At 36.4% G+C, this 15,701-nt stretch overlaps 1 protein-coding gene across 1 annotated transcript in view; it reads right to left on the bottom strand.

Moving 5' to 3' along the window:
- LOC144560662 (uncharacterized) overlaps window positions 1-15,701 on the bottom strand; it is a 32,913-nt gene that overhangs the window by 14,150 nt on the left and 3,062 nt on the right. The gene's annotated exons all lie outside the window — the stretch shown is intronic.

Genomic DNA, 15,701 nt, shown 5'->3' on the forward strand with positions numbered 1-15,701 from the left:
GTGTAGCTACCGAGGGTTCAACGGATGCCAAAACTGAGACCGTTGATTCCAAACAAACCAAGAAAGACAATGACCTAGCAACCAATGCCATATTCAATTTGGTTAGTGAATCGGTAGCCTCACTCTTTGGTAGTGCATCAAGTGCTAAAGAAATGTGGGATGCTCTTGTAAACCGGTATGAAGGCAATACCCAAATCAAACGAACCAAAATAACCGGTTTAGAAGCAAAATTTGAAACCTTTAAGGTTGAAGATGGTGAAAGCATTGAGGATATGTATAATAGACTTATGCATATCCAAAATGAGTTTACCGAATTGGGAGAACCACTTTCTAACAATAAAATTGTAGGAAAGCTATTGAGGGTAATGCTCATGAGAGATAGATGGTCCGGATTGGTGAGTGCCCTAGAAGCAATTCAAGGCACGCACGACACATTCACACCGGATGACCTCTATGCACATTTTAGGAGTTTTGAAGAAAAACTTCGACAATCCGGTGAGTTGAAGCAAAGCTCAAAATCCAAAACCGTAGCTTTTCCGGCACAAAACCGAAACTTTCCAAGCTCCTCAAACACCCGTCTCTCAAATGATCAATTTATCAACAAAATTGATCATGAAACATCCAAGGATGCTCTTCTCTTATCCAAGATGTTTTAAGGAATGCTTGACTTTGAAAGGAAATACAACAAGGAACGAGAAGAGAAGAACAAAAGGTTAATGTGTTTCGCTTGCCATAGAGAGGGGCATTCCATTCAAACATGCTTCAAGCTATTTCCACAATTGAAGAACACGGATGGCGAAGCACAACAAGATCGAAAACCAAGACAAAAGTACGATGGGTACAAAAAGAAGAAAGCCAAGGCCATGCAAGCCTTGTTCTCGGATAGTGAGGCCGAACAATCCGATACGGAATCGGAGAATGAAGAGGAGATCAACCTTGCATTGATGGCAAGTGTAGATGAAGATACCTCGAAAATTGACATAGACTCAATTATAGCTAGCAAGAACATCACCGATGAAACAACCATCAACTTTCTTATGGAGCTTGTTAAATCAAGGAATGCCAAGGAGAGAGATGATGGTGTCAACACCTCAACAAACATCGCTAGTGAGGTACATTCAACACTTAGTCTTGATGGTTATGAGACCGAACTTGAATATATAAATGAAGGTGGTGAAGAATATAGCGGTGAAATTGATATTGAAAATTGCATAATCACAAATGAGACCAACAATGACTTGTGTACCAATAGGTTAGACACCAATGATGCAAGCACTTTCAAAGATTAAATTCTAATGCACAATGATAATGAATCTAGGTTGAAATCACTCCTTGATGAGTCCAATAAAACCTTGGTTGAGAAGGAAGGTATTATTCAAAAATTAATTGCTAAAAATGACATGTTAGAACTTGAAAATATAAAGTTAAAAGCATCACACTTAGGTGAAATAGGCATTTTAAAAGTGAAAGTTCAAACCTTAGAAACCGAAATTCGGGCATTGAGATCTCCTAGTGAATTATCAAAAGTCACTAGTCTAGATCCCTATTATGTGAGCAAGTTGATACATGATCAATCCTATTATAAAAATGATAGAGTTGGTCTTGGATTTGAGAAGGGTAAATCCTCACTTAAATCTAATCACATGCAAGGCCCTAAAGAAAAAGGGGAACATTCTCAAACCTCAAGTATTCCTAATGCCAAACTAAAGTTTAATTGTGAACAATATTCAACTTATCAATTTTTTACTAAAAAGGGTTTAACTCCTTTGAACAAAGAGTCATCAAAATTGAAGTCTTCTCATGCCTTAAATGCTAAACAAGATCAAAAGTCTCCAAATTATGCATTTAGGTACAAGTACAATAAAAGAAATTCTAAGAACAAAAATGTTTTTAACAATAGTGATAGGAACACTTTTAATCCAAAAGAGTCAAACAAGACCTATTTTAAAGGACCCGATGGATGGTTTTATGAATTCAAAAATAAAATTGCTTTACAAAACCAAACTCAAAGAAATGGTTTAGCTAGAGATGTTCCCCAACATCATAATAGATTTGATTCTAACAAAACCAAGAGCATTGCATCTAAAGTTGCAAATAGGTCACATGGTAGTCACAAGAGTAACATGCATGAAGTGAAGTACCAATCCATTCTCAAACAAGGTTCTACTACTCAAAAGCAATCAACTACAATGTGCAACTATTGTTGTAAATTTGGCCACACTTCCTTAGAATGTAGATTTAGGAATGTAAACAACAAATATAATGTTGTTTGGGTTCCTAAAGCTATACTAGCTTAGGTTCATACTTAATCTCCCCTAAAAGTATTATAATTGCCAAACATAAAGGGGGAGATTAAAGACAAGGTATATGTTAGTTACTAACTCAATAATAACTAATATATACTTTGTAGGTGTGTTTGATTTCATCTCAAAAGGAAAGTGATTGGATCATTGATAGTGGATGCTCACACCATATGACCGGTGACAAATCTAATTTTAAATTCTTAGAACCATATGATGGAGGTACGGTTACCTTTGGAAATAATCAAAGAAAGAGCTCTATTATTGGTATAGGCTCAATTGGTAACCAGCACTTGACCATATCTAATGTATATCTTGTTGATGGATTAGATTATAACTTACTTAGTGTGAGTAAGCTATGTGATTCGGGATATTATACCAAATTTGATACTAATGCTTGTCACATAGTTAGGTCTTCGGATGATGCTCTAATTTATTCGGGTAAACGAAAGAAAAATGTTTATTACTTGTATTTTACTCACTTTGATTCCGGTGAAACATGCCTAAGTGCCATATCTAATGGATCATGGTTATGGCATCGTAGGTTAGGTCATGTTTCAATTGATACCATTAGGAAATTAGTGAAATTAGATCTTGTGCGTGGTTTACCAACACATAAACTAGAACTTGACGGATTATGTGAGGCATGTGTTCAAGGTAAACAAACCAAAAGTAGCTTTAAATCCAAAGATATGGTTTCAACCGATCAACCTTTGCAATTATTACATATGGACTTATTTGGACCAATAAGTGTACCAAGTTTAGCAAAGAAGAAATATGCATATGTAATTGTAGATGACTATAGTCGCTTTACTTGGGTTTTGTTCCTACAACACAAGGATGAAGCAATTAGCAACTTCATTGAATTTTGCAAACGTGTTGAAAATGAAAAGGGATAAAAAATCATTAGGATTAGAAGCGACCATGGGGTGGAATTTGAAAATGCAAAATTTGACCAACTATGCTCTAAAAGGGGATATAAACATGAGTATTCGGCTCCTCGAACACCTCAACAAAATGGGGTAGTTGAGAGAAAGAACCGAACCTTAGTTGAGCTTGCCCGAACCATGCTAAATGAATACTCCTTACCCAAACACTTGTGGGCCGAGGCAGTAAATACGGCATGCTACGTGGTAAATCGCGTAAGCATAAGGACCATATTGAATAAAACACCATATGAGCTATGGAAAGGGTACAAGCCTAAGATATCTCATTTTAAAGTATTTGGTTCAAAATGCTTTGTTCTTGATGAATCTCCCAAAGTAACCAAATTTGATTCTAAATCAATTGAGGGAATGTTTGTAGGATACTCAAACTCAAGTAAAGCCTATAGAATTTACATTCCATCTCAAAGAATCGTAATTGAATCCGTACATGTTAAATTTGATGAAAATGCTAATCAAAAGATCGAGAAAGGTATTGAAATTGTAGGTGTTGAAGTGCCAATTCTCGATCAAGATGAAATTGAGACAAGAACCGACAAAATTGAGAATCAACCCGAGCAAACTCAACCCGAAATGGATACAACCAAAAATATTGAGACGGATCAACAAATTGAAGATGAAACCAATAAGGAGATGGATCCAATAGTTGAAGGAATGCAAACCGAAGAGATACAACCTACAAGAATTGAGTACCAAATCCCTCAAGACCTAAGGGAAGTACCATCTCATCCTCTTTCTAATGTTATTGGTGATCCTAGGGAAAGAGTTAAAACAAGATCCAAATTAACTCAAATGATAGGTCATTGTGCGTTTGTATCTCATATCGAACCTAAAAATTTCAAAGATGCAAATGTAGACCCTAATTGGATTTGTGCCATGCAAGAAGAACTTGCTCAATTTGAAAGGAACAAAGTTTGGGAACTTGTACCTAAGCCAAATGATAGAATGATTATTGGAACCAAATGGGTCTTTAGAAATAAAAAGGATGAAGATGGAAATGTAATTCGCAACAAAGCTAGGTTGGTAGCTCAAGGGTACAAACAACAAGAAGGTATTGACTTTGAAGAAACCTTTGCACCCGTAGCTCGTCTTGAATCCATTAGAATGCTTTTAGCATATGCCTCAAACAAAAATTTCAAATTATTTCAAATGGATGTTAAAAGTGCATTTTTGAATGGATTCATAGATGAGGAGGTGTATGTTAATCAACCTCAAGGCTTTGTTGATCCAACATTTCATAATCATGTATATAAACTCACCAAAGCACTCTATGGACTCAAACAAGCCCTTAGGGCATGGTATGGTAGATTAAGTTCCTTTCTAATTGACAATGAATTCATTAGAGGCAATAATGATACAACTCTTTTCACCAAGAAGAGAGATGGATCACTTTTGGTGGTGCAAATTTATGTAGATGATATAATTTTTGGTTCACCTAATGCGGCACTTGCCGAGGAATTTTCTTCTCTTATGAGTAGTGAATTCGAGATGAGCATGATGGGTGAATTGAATTTCTTCTTGGGACTCCAAATCAAGCAACTCATGGATGGCACCTTCGTTAGTCAAACCAAGTATGCGAAGGAGTTGATCAAGAAATTTGGAATGACCGAAAGCAATACAAGCAAGACTCCAATGGCTACGAATGCAAATCTTGACTCGGATCCAAATGGCACATCGGTGGACATCACTCAATACCGAGCTATGATAGGTAGCCTACTCTATTTAACTGCTAGTAGACCCGATATAATGTTTGCGGTGTGTCTATGTGCTAGGTATCAAGCAAATCCCAAAGAATTGCACTTGAAAGCCGTTAAAAGAATTCTTAAATATGTCAAGGGTAGTTTAAATTTGGGATTATGGTATGGCAAACAATCGGATTTAGACTTGATAGGATATGCCGATGCCGATTTTGCCGGAGACCGTATGGATAGAAAAAGCACAAGTGGTACATGCCAATTTCTTGGTGGTTCACTTGTATCTTGGTCAAGTCGCAAACAAACCTCGGTTGCCCTTTCCACAACGGAAGCCGAGTATGTAGTGGCCGGTAGTTGTTGCACACAAATTCTTTGGATGATTCAATCCCTAAATGATTATGAAATTCGCTTCCGCAACGTACCAATTATGTGTGACAATACTAGTGCCATTATGATATCTAAAAATCCGGTCCTTCATTCTAGAACCAAGCACATAGAGATAAGACATCATTTTATTAGGGATCATATAGAAAAAGGTGAAATTGAGCTCATACATATCGATACCAAAGAACAAATTGCCGATATATTCACAAAACCCCTAAATACTCAACAACACAATGAATTGAGATTTAAATTAGGCATGCTTGTACTTAGAGAATAAACATATTCATAACTCATTTCAAAATAAACCTTTTCAATCAAAATAATTCATTCAATGAGTGTTTTACAGAAATAAAACGTTATAACGTTTTTGAAAACGTTGGTAACGTTTTAGGAAACTTCAAAAAGTCCGAAAGGTGAAACAAAACGTTGGACAAACGTTATACAAACGTTATAACGTTTGAGAAACGTCACAACGTTTTTACAAATGTTGCAACGCTTGTCTGACAAGGGGCTAACATTGTAAAAGTTCCATTCAAAATGTTGGTAACGTTTGTAAAGCGTTATAACGATTACCTGACAAGGGACCAAAACTGCAAAAATTACCTGTGAAAACGTTGTAACGTTTTCCAAACGTTGGTAACGCTTTGTGAGATTTCAAAAGTCCGAAAGGAGAATTAAAACGTTGGACAAACGTTACAAAAACGTCATAACGTTTTAAGTAAAAACCATGTATTTTTAACAAACGTTGGTAACGTTTATAAATCGTTGGTAACGGTTTATAGCGAAAAGGTGTTATATTGGCTCTAAACCCGTCCCTTCCTCTTACCTTCTTCATTCTCTCTTCATTTCTTCTCCTTCTTCCTCTATTCCGCCTCTTTCTCTCTCTCTCTCTCTCTACCCATTCTAGTCATTTTCTTCACCAAATCAAGAGATTATTCTTGATTTCTCTTCTCCTCTCTTCTCTCTACTCTATTCTCCTCTCCAAATCCCATTTCTCTCTCTCTATCTCTCTCTCTCCAAAACCCTAGCCAAAACCCTAGGCGCAAATCCGGCGATCCGACCGTTGGATTGATGATCCGTCTTCACCACTGCACTTCTACGGTCCTCCTCTTCTCGGTTTAGCGCTTCACTTCTTAATCGGTAAACTTTCTCTCTAAACCTAATCTAATGGCTCCAAAGAAAGATGCCGTGGCTAAGGGTAATAAGAAAAGACGTATGGAATCGGAGACTGGTCAAGGAAGTGGGGGGAATTTGGAACCAAATTGGACCATTCACCGGTCTAATAGATACCTATTCCGGGATATTGTGGCATATGAGAACTACATAGGTTCTTTCATGAATAGGAAGATAACCGAATGCTATCGGTTTGACAAATCTGTAGTTACCTTCTCCCAACCCGAGGATGGCAAGTTAATTGAATATGTGAATCATTGGGGTTGGGAACCAATTGTGACTTGTTTTGAACCATACACTCAACTTCTTACCCGCACGTTCTATGCAAACATCAAAACTAGTGATGAACCCTTTAGGATCACCTCTTGGGTTGGCGGGAAAGAACTCGTGCTTTCTCTCAACAATGTGGCTCAATGGCTTGAGGTTGAGAATGACGGGGAGGAAACCTACCCCTTGAGGAGTTGGCCTCTTTATGCCGATGGATCCTCAACTGATTACAAGAAATGGTTTGACCGAAACTACATATCCGGGTCTTCAATCTATGTTTCTCACCTTCCATCTCTACATCGGTTGCTCTTTCTCTTTATCAACAACATCCTCATGCCCAAAGCCACAATCAAAACCAATCTTGAATGGGGACCCATGTACTTTCTTCGTCACCTCATTCAATTGGATGAGAAAAGGATCAACATACCCTACTTCTTTCTTCGTCACATTAATGGTGCATTTTCAACCAACAACCATTCTCTGCCGTATGCCCATCTCATTCATAAAATCATCCGCCTCAACCATATCCGATTACCGGAAGATGCAGAAGTGGCATTCCCGACCAGTTTGGTTGATCACTTGACAAAAATCGGGTGGGTCCATGGTCATTCACAATCCGGTCTGAGGCGTTATGAACCCGATGCAAGAGCCATCAATCAATGGATAAACCATCCGGAAGCCTTACCCAATCAATATTGGGATCCGGAAGAAGTAGTGGCCCCGGCTCAACCTCAACCTCAACAACCACAATACATGCCACAAGCGGGTGATTTTGTTCCTCCACAGGGCCAAGAAGCACAACTGTTGTGGTTGTGCCAACAAATGAATGCTCAACGCCTTGAGATTCAACAAAATCATCAAGCAATGCTAAAGAGGTTCGATAACCTGGACAAGGGACAGTTGAAGATAAGGAGACAACTGAGAGCACATGCTCGAGCTCTCAACACGCTTGATGAAGCACAATCCAGTTTCTCGAATCGCTTTATCAGGCAATATGGTCCCTCGGGAAGCCCGGCACGAGCACGTGAGAATCTAGTTGAGGAAGAGGACCTAGATGATTTGGAAGAGGAGCTTGGAGGTGATGGAGAAGAAGAAGCGCCCGATGCACCAAATGACCCCATGAACGACGAGTAGACCGCAAATTTCAAAATAAAAACTTGATAGATTAATTGTGTGTTTGATTACATGAATTATTTGTTTTGATTGCATGAATTGTTGTTGTTTGCATGCTTAATATGGATTGCATGAATTGTGTGTTGATTGCATGGTTAATTTGAATTGTTGAATTGATGAAATGTTGGTTTAAATTTGGTTAATTTAGTTGAATTACTCGAATGGTGTTATTTGGAATTTGGTGTGGATATGTATGAGATGTACATGTTTTGTTGTGATGTATGAATTGATAACTTGTTAGGGACTATATTGCAAAATTGCAAAATTGTTTGAATATGTCCAATTGGATATATTGGAGCCTTGACAAATCTTACTAAATTACTTGGAAGGCATGAATTGAAATGGTTTATATGCATGGTTTATGCATATTGATATATATAAGTTGATATGGTGAATTGAAATTGAATTATCCTGCATGTTAAAGTTATGCCCTCAATTTTATTCTTGGTTGTAAATTATTATTTCTATATTACTAAATTGAGGGGGAGTGCATAATTTGAGGGGGAGCACTTTAAATTAGTGCTAATTTTTCACCCTTTCGTCGATTTCCAAAAGGGGGAGAAATTGGTACAAATGGATTGAATGCAAAATCAAAATTGGATAAACTAATTTCTGAAAATTTTCGATTTATGCACTTACTCACATTGTATGTTTTTGCAAATCGCCAAAAGGGGGAGATTGTTGTTCGTACAATAATCTTTTACGTCTATTTGACTAATTTGCAAAAATATACAATTATTGAATTTTACGATTTCTTCTATTTTGAGAATATGTAGGTCCAATAAGAGTAAGAACTGTTGAATAATAAGCTTGGACTGAAGAAATCATGAAGACCTTTATCAAGAATACATATTGTAAAATCAAATGCTTGGTAAAGTATGTGTGAGGTTGATTAAATTGAGATAAAACGTTATGAACGTTTTTAAAACGTTGGTAACGTTTTATAATAATCAGAAGCTTCAAAAGAATCAAGTTATAACGTTATAACGTTATACAACCGTTGTAACGTTTTACAAACGTTATAACGGTTGATAAACGTTGTAACGTTTAAAAGCTACAGAACAACTGGAGTGCAGCTGTTCAATACAAACAATAAACGTTGTAACGTTTATAAATCGTTATAACGGTTTTGAAACGTTGTAACGGTTATAAAACGTTATGTAACGTTTTTCTAAGCTGTCAGAGAATTAAAACCCTAAATCGTATTTGAATAAAACGTTGGTAACGTTTTATGTCAAACAGCTCATTTTTGAGCTGCCACTATAAATAGGTGAGTGAGGTTTTCTTCTCACTCACCTCAGCCGACCCTAATTAATTCAAAAGTGATTTTCTGAGAGCTTAGCCTACTCCATTGTTGTGAGAGCTTAAAACTTCAAAATCCCTCAAGCAACCTCAAACCTACTTCACTAATCTTGTTATAGATTAGGTTAGAGTGATCTTTTGAGTGTTTCTCTTGTGTTCCTAGACAATCGAGACCTTGTTCTCATCTCTTTGAGTTGGCCGTTTGACTTCCCGCTTGGTGTGTAAGGGCTCAACGGTTCACAAGTTGTAATCCTTTCGTATTGGGTAATAGGAAGGCGCACCTCACAAGGTTGCGAAGTCCCGGAGACGTAGGCCTTTGTTTTGCCGAACTCCGTTATCACCCCGCGTGTCAAATTTCTCTAAACTCATCTATTTACTTTCAATTGCAATTTAATTTCAGTTTTTGAGCAATTAGAGGTGCCCCTAAGTGCAACACACTGATCTAACATACTTCTAGGTACTGCATACTGACCTTTAGTATTATTTCCAGGGCTCATCGGCAATACTTGCTAAGGAATAAAAACAAGTTGCAGGCCATGAGGAGGAACCTGGATGTTAGAGACTATGTGGTAAGAAAATATTTCAATATGAGTTTTTATTCTAATTTATTGTAATATCCAATTGCAGTACTAATTATATTTTGTTTAAAATAATACACATTTCAGTGCCCTAGTCAAGTGAAAGACTTGGAATACGACTATTTTGTGGTGAAGAACATGGAGTTCATCATTAAAAATTATTTTAGATCTTTTCCAAAGGTTTGCCAATTAATCACCCGTTTTGATCTATCTATCATGCATGTTTTCAGATTCATTTGTTATATATAATATATATGTATATGTTGTTAATATGTTCGGGGTTCGTTCATGCAGGCCAAATTGAGTAGTAGGCCGTACCAAGAAAGTGATCTATATGCGATCCGTACAACATGGTGCAAGTACTTCTTGGATCATGTTTTACCTCCTCGACAAAGGCATGTCTGAATTGAAATTTGGTCAGTTTTTGGTACACATATATGATGTACATTTTTGTCGTTGGCACTTGGGAACAAGAGTTAGTTATTGGTATACATATATGATGTACATTTTTTTCATTGGTACAATCAGTGGGTACAATTGTGTGAAAGCTTTGCTGATGATAATTATGACTTGTTGTGAGAAGATACATACATTTCTGCTCGTACAATTAATGATATATACAGTTAATAATATATATGGCTTGTTGCTAATCTATAATGTTGTTATGTTATAGATATGTATGTTGTTATTGGGTACAATATGCATTATGCATGTTGTATATTTATATATTTGGTTGAATGTATGTTTAAAATTGTTGGTTGAAATGGTAGGTTTAAAAAAGGGCTAGCAAATGGAGGCTAGCTAGCTCCTAAGTGGGGTGTAATAGAAATATATATATATAAATCACCAACGGTTCAAATTAAAAACAGATGCAAAGCTAAGAAAACAATGGCAACACAAATAAAACCAAAAACGATGCATTTACCATCGGCAGAAAAAAAACTGCAAGCAATGCCATAGAACGCGCAGCGACCCACCGTCAATCACATTTACCATCGATTGCCAAACAAAAGCGATGGCGTTGGGTACATTCCACCCAATGGCCGAACGACCTCTGCCGATGGTATATTGATTAACGTCATCTGTTTTTAACCGATGTTAGTGTATTTACATTTCCTATCGGAGCGATATGCATCCCATCGGATCTCGATGGCGGAATGCGATTCTAACCGATATGAAAGAGTTTTTTTGTAGTAGTGTATCTAACTATTTAAATTTATTAATTGAAGGACCTCACCGATTGATATCAACGGTCCCGCTTGAACGCACAGTTACAAGTGAATTACTGTGAACACAACATCAGTTTGGGGTTCCCCAATGGTTCTTTTTGCAAAAACTTATTAGGGTGGACTTCCCCATGACAGCTATCTAATTAAACCACCCAGATGCAGTTATTAAGTTTGCCTATGTGTTCTGATACTTGTAAATTATAAGTTTCAAATGGACCAATCTGAAAAGTTGGAACATCTCTAGTATATATATACCCATCCAGAGACCTCTATCCTACACACCAAAACAATCCACAAATTAACACAGTGATAACTCCATCCTCACTAGTGTGCTCTAATTTTATTAGAAATGGTAAGTGCTTACTTTTCTTATATGTACAGAGGTCAAAATGTTGGTTTTCTGTGGCAAACGAGTGTTAAGACCAAATAATGGCAAAAGGATCCTCCGATATATTAATCATCTTCTAACATTACTTTTGTTCACTGTGTTGATTTAATGAAGGCATCAACTCCAGCTCTCACAAGGAATCAAGTTCTCATACAGAAAATTGGGCCAGTTGGCGGCCATGGCGGTACAACGTTCGATATGGATACCACTGGTATCAGTCGCATTGTTAAGATAAGTGTTCGTGTTAGCACAGTTATTAATAGTTTTGGTGTAAGTTTCGTACGTGACGGCCGTGAGGAAACTGCTGGGATGTGGGGCAACACGCCAGGAAAATTGGTAGAGGTACCACCTTTTTGCATTTCTTTACGCTGTGACCACATTAATCCATTGCAGAAGAAGTATGAAATGAAAAGGAGGACATCTTATCCTAATACTGTTATCAGGACCATTTGAATTGTAGCCACCAAAAGGGCAGTTTATGATATTTATTATTTAATTTGTTAATTATATGCTCTTGGTCTTGTAGTTCGAACTTCAGCCTTCTGAGTATATTACCTCCGTTAAAGGCCACATTGGTGATCTCGTTCCAACCACTGTTATTAATTCAATTACATTTGAGACAAACTTGGGAAGTTTTGGACCATATGGAAGAAACGTAGGAGTTCCTTTTGAGCTTCCAGCATTTGGTGGTCAAATTATTGGTTTCCATGGAAGCGCAGGGGATGTTCTTGACAGAATTGGAGTATACATACAGGTATGTAAAATGATTATTATTGTGAATTTTTTTCAATATTCGTTTAGACAGATGGTTCCAAATCTTCTGATCATTTAATTTTCCATTTATATAATAAACTGAAAAAATATTTTCAAAAATATAATATTTAATTTTCAAGTATATTTTCATATGATAATGATATTGAGTGGACTGTGTTTATTTAATGAAGGTGCCAACTCAAGTTCTCATACAGAAAATTGGGCCAGTTGGTGGCCATGGCGGGACAAGGTTCGATATGGATACCAATGGTATCAGTCGCATTGTTAAGATAAGTGTTCGTGTTAGCACAGTTATTAATAGTTTTGGTGTAAGTTTCATACGTGATGGCCGTGAGGAAAGTGCTGGGATGTGGGGCAGCACGCCGGGAAAATTGGTAGAGGTACTTTTTTTTGCATTTCTTTACGCTGTGACCACATTAATCCATTGCAGAAGAATAATGAAATGAAAAGGAGAACATCTTATCCTAGTACTGTTATCAGGACCATTTGAATTGTAGCCACCAAAAGGGCAGTTTATGATATTTATTATTTAATTTGTTAATTATATGCTATTGGTCTTGTAGTTCCAACTTCAGCCTTCTGAGTATATTACCTCCGTTAAAGGCCACATTGGTGATCTCGTTCCAACCACTGTTATTAATTCAATTACATTTGAGACAAACTTGGGAAGTTTTGGACCATATGGAGGAAACGTAGGAGTTCCTTTCGAGCTTCCAGCATTTGGTGGTCAAATTATTGGTTTCCATGGAAGCGCAGGGGATGTTCTTGACAGAATTGGAGTATACGTCAAGGTACGTAAGATTTTAGATACCGACACCATTTAATTTTTTGTAGTAATACTGTTTTATTAAAGATTAATTAATTACTTTATAAATGGATAAAATTAAGCATTTTGCATATGAACCCTAATCATAATGTTACTGATATATTATATATTGTTAATCCTATTTGAGGTAGGCTAATACAATGACCGGCAGCTCAAGTGGCAGCGTGAGCACTGTGACAACAACTTAATTCTGGGACATAAAGACAAACTTCCTAAGAGATCATTTCCCTTTTCATCTTTGCACTTTTTGTAGGGGTTCTAAGTTAGGAATTTGACAATCCTAATCTTGGTTTCCCTTTTTATCTTAATTTGTTTTGTTTGTGCTTGTTATGGATCGTTGCCCATGAAGCAGATCCGCAATAAAATAAAATGGAGTCCGGGTGTACGTGGACTTTGGTTTGGGCATGAAAGCTCTTTTGCTTGTTTGAATATCAATAAAGTTATTTATCTGTTCCTCATGTCTTCAATATCGCACTAACTTATTTGACAAGTAGACTTGAGTAAATAATTAATAAGGAAATAATTCTAAGTGTTGTGGAATTAATGAACTGCACACAACTAAGTAAGACATTTCCTTCATAAAATTAATTTACAAGTTGGAAATTCAGTACTGCAATTATTAAGATAGCTTAAGCTCTCTAACGTTTATATAATAACATCTTGTTAGATCTAAACTTTATCTCTTTCAGAAGTCTTAAATACAAAAGAAAATGTACCAAAACAACAAAATAAGCTTTCAAAGTAAATTAGCCACAAGCTAATGTCTCCCTCTAGCACTATGAGTTCATTTTTTATTTTTTTTTGTGTGCGTCTGAATCACTACGGCGGAAATTTTAGCTTCAATAATTTTATTATGGGTCAAGTCCATATATAATCGACCCAACAGAACATTAATAATAAGCTTGTGGCTGGTTTGGTTTGAAAGCTACTACTTTGTTTTATGGCACATTTAGTAGAGGTGTAGTTGTAAGAATATTTTGAGTGAGTAATAAAATTAGTTTTAAAATAGTGTTCCTACTCAACATAAAAGTGAGAGAGCCTAAATTTGATCTTAAGAAATATAAAAAACTATTTGTTTTAACATTTGTAACTTGATTTGTTTAATGGTCATGATAAGTTCTGTTTTTTATGATTTTGGTGATTTGGAGCGCAAAAATGTGTTAAATGAATTTTCCTGTCTAAATTACACAACACAATTTTTCATAATGAAATGAGGATAAAAGCTTCGAATCGCACAGGCATCAAACACTGGATTTTTTTAAACTTGTAAAGTTTTATATGACAGACAAACAATCTCTTACCTAACTATGTTATGTACAGCTTTTAAATTCTACAACACTTGACACTATTTCCTTATTAATTATTTAATAATTTTTTTTTTTGAGATAAAATGGGGGTCAAGCCCTGCATTCTATTCCAAAATGAAATTCACATGAAGCATTAACTTACTGGTAAAACAAGAAACACAAGCTCAAAACAGTTGAGTGAAAATAATTGAAAGGAAAGACAAGACGGAGGAAAAACCTAGAAAATTAAAAGAAAGAAAAGAAATACAATACTCGTTCCCATGCAGGGCCTCCCATGCGCACCTGTTGAAAGAAGCAAGTGCACACAGAAAATCCAGCAGGCTAGAGGCGCACAATCACAGCTCCTATTTGTTTCCCTGTTTGTGTTATCTAAAGATAGAAAGGAAGATATGTAATGATAGGATTGAGGATGCTAGATTATTTGTTTCTGTAATTTATCTCTTTCCTTTTTCTTTTTCTTCTTTCCTATTTCTCCAATTCTCATCTCCCTATTTGAAGAGGCTGTAATTCCTCGGATTGTAATACACATAATTTATATCAATAAAATAAGGGTGGGAAGGGAGTTTTATGGGAGTATTGTGTTCCTTTAATTTCATTAATTTCATCAGCACCTCTCCCTCCATAACATGAATTGTGCTATGAGCAAGATGCTCCTCAACTTCTCCATGTTCTCCTGTTCAAATATTGCATATGCTGGTACCAGCGTGGTGTGTACCAGTGTACCTGTTTTGTGTGCCACCTATACATATAGAGCCCTCAAAAATGCACAATCATTGAATAAGTGTCTTACCGATTCTGATTCCATCTTACACAGTATACATTGATATCCACATGACTTACTGTCAAACTCAAATAATGGCAACAATGATGGGATTTAATTGACCTTATTAGGACGTCCAGTAACTTACTGGTAAAACAAAACAAAACGCAAGCTCAATTCACTTGATCTAAATTAAAATAAAACACAGTAAAAAAAGAAAAGGTAAACAAAACAAATTAAAGAGCACAGGAAATAAAAACAAAGAAAAGTCTCGTCCTATGGAGGCCTGTATTCATGAAGTACAGTAGTTGTATCTGAGTTGTTGCAGAACTTCATTTACCATAACATGAACTGTGATATAAGCAAGATGCTCAGCTCTTTTTCTGTGTTTTGCAGGCTGATTATGCCCTAAATTGGTACCAGCATCTTGTGTACCAGTGTACTGGTCATGTGTGCCACATCTACATACAGCACCTTAGAGAAGTTACATTCATTGAATATGTGTTTTACTGACTCAGATACCCTCTGACATAATATGCAACTGTTAGCCATTTGCCACCCACGTTTGAGTGAATTATTGATTGCTAATCTCTTGTTAGGAG

The sequence above is a fragment of the Carex rostrata genome, chromosome 1 (assembly GCF_964058835.1).
Source record: "Carex rostrata chromosome 1, lpCarRost1.2, whole genome shotgun sequence".
Classification (NCBI taxonomy): Eukaryota; Viridiplantae; Streptophyta; class Magnoliopsida; order Poales; family Cyperaceae; genus Carex; species Carex rostrata.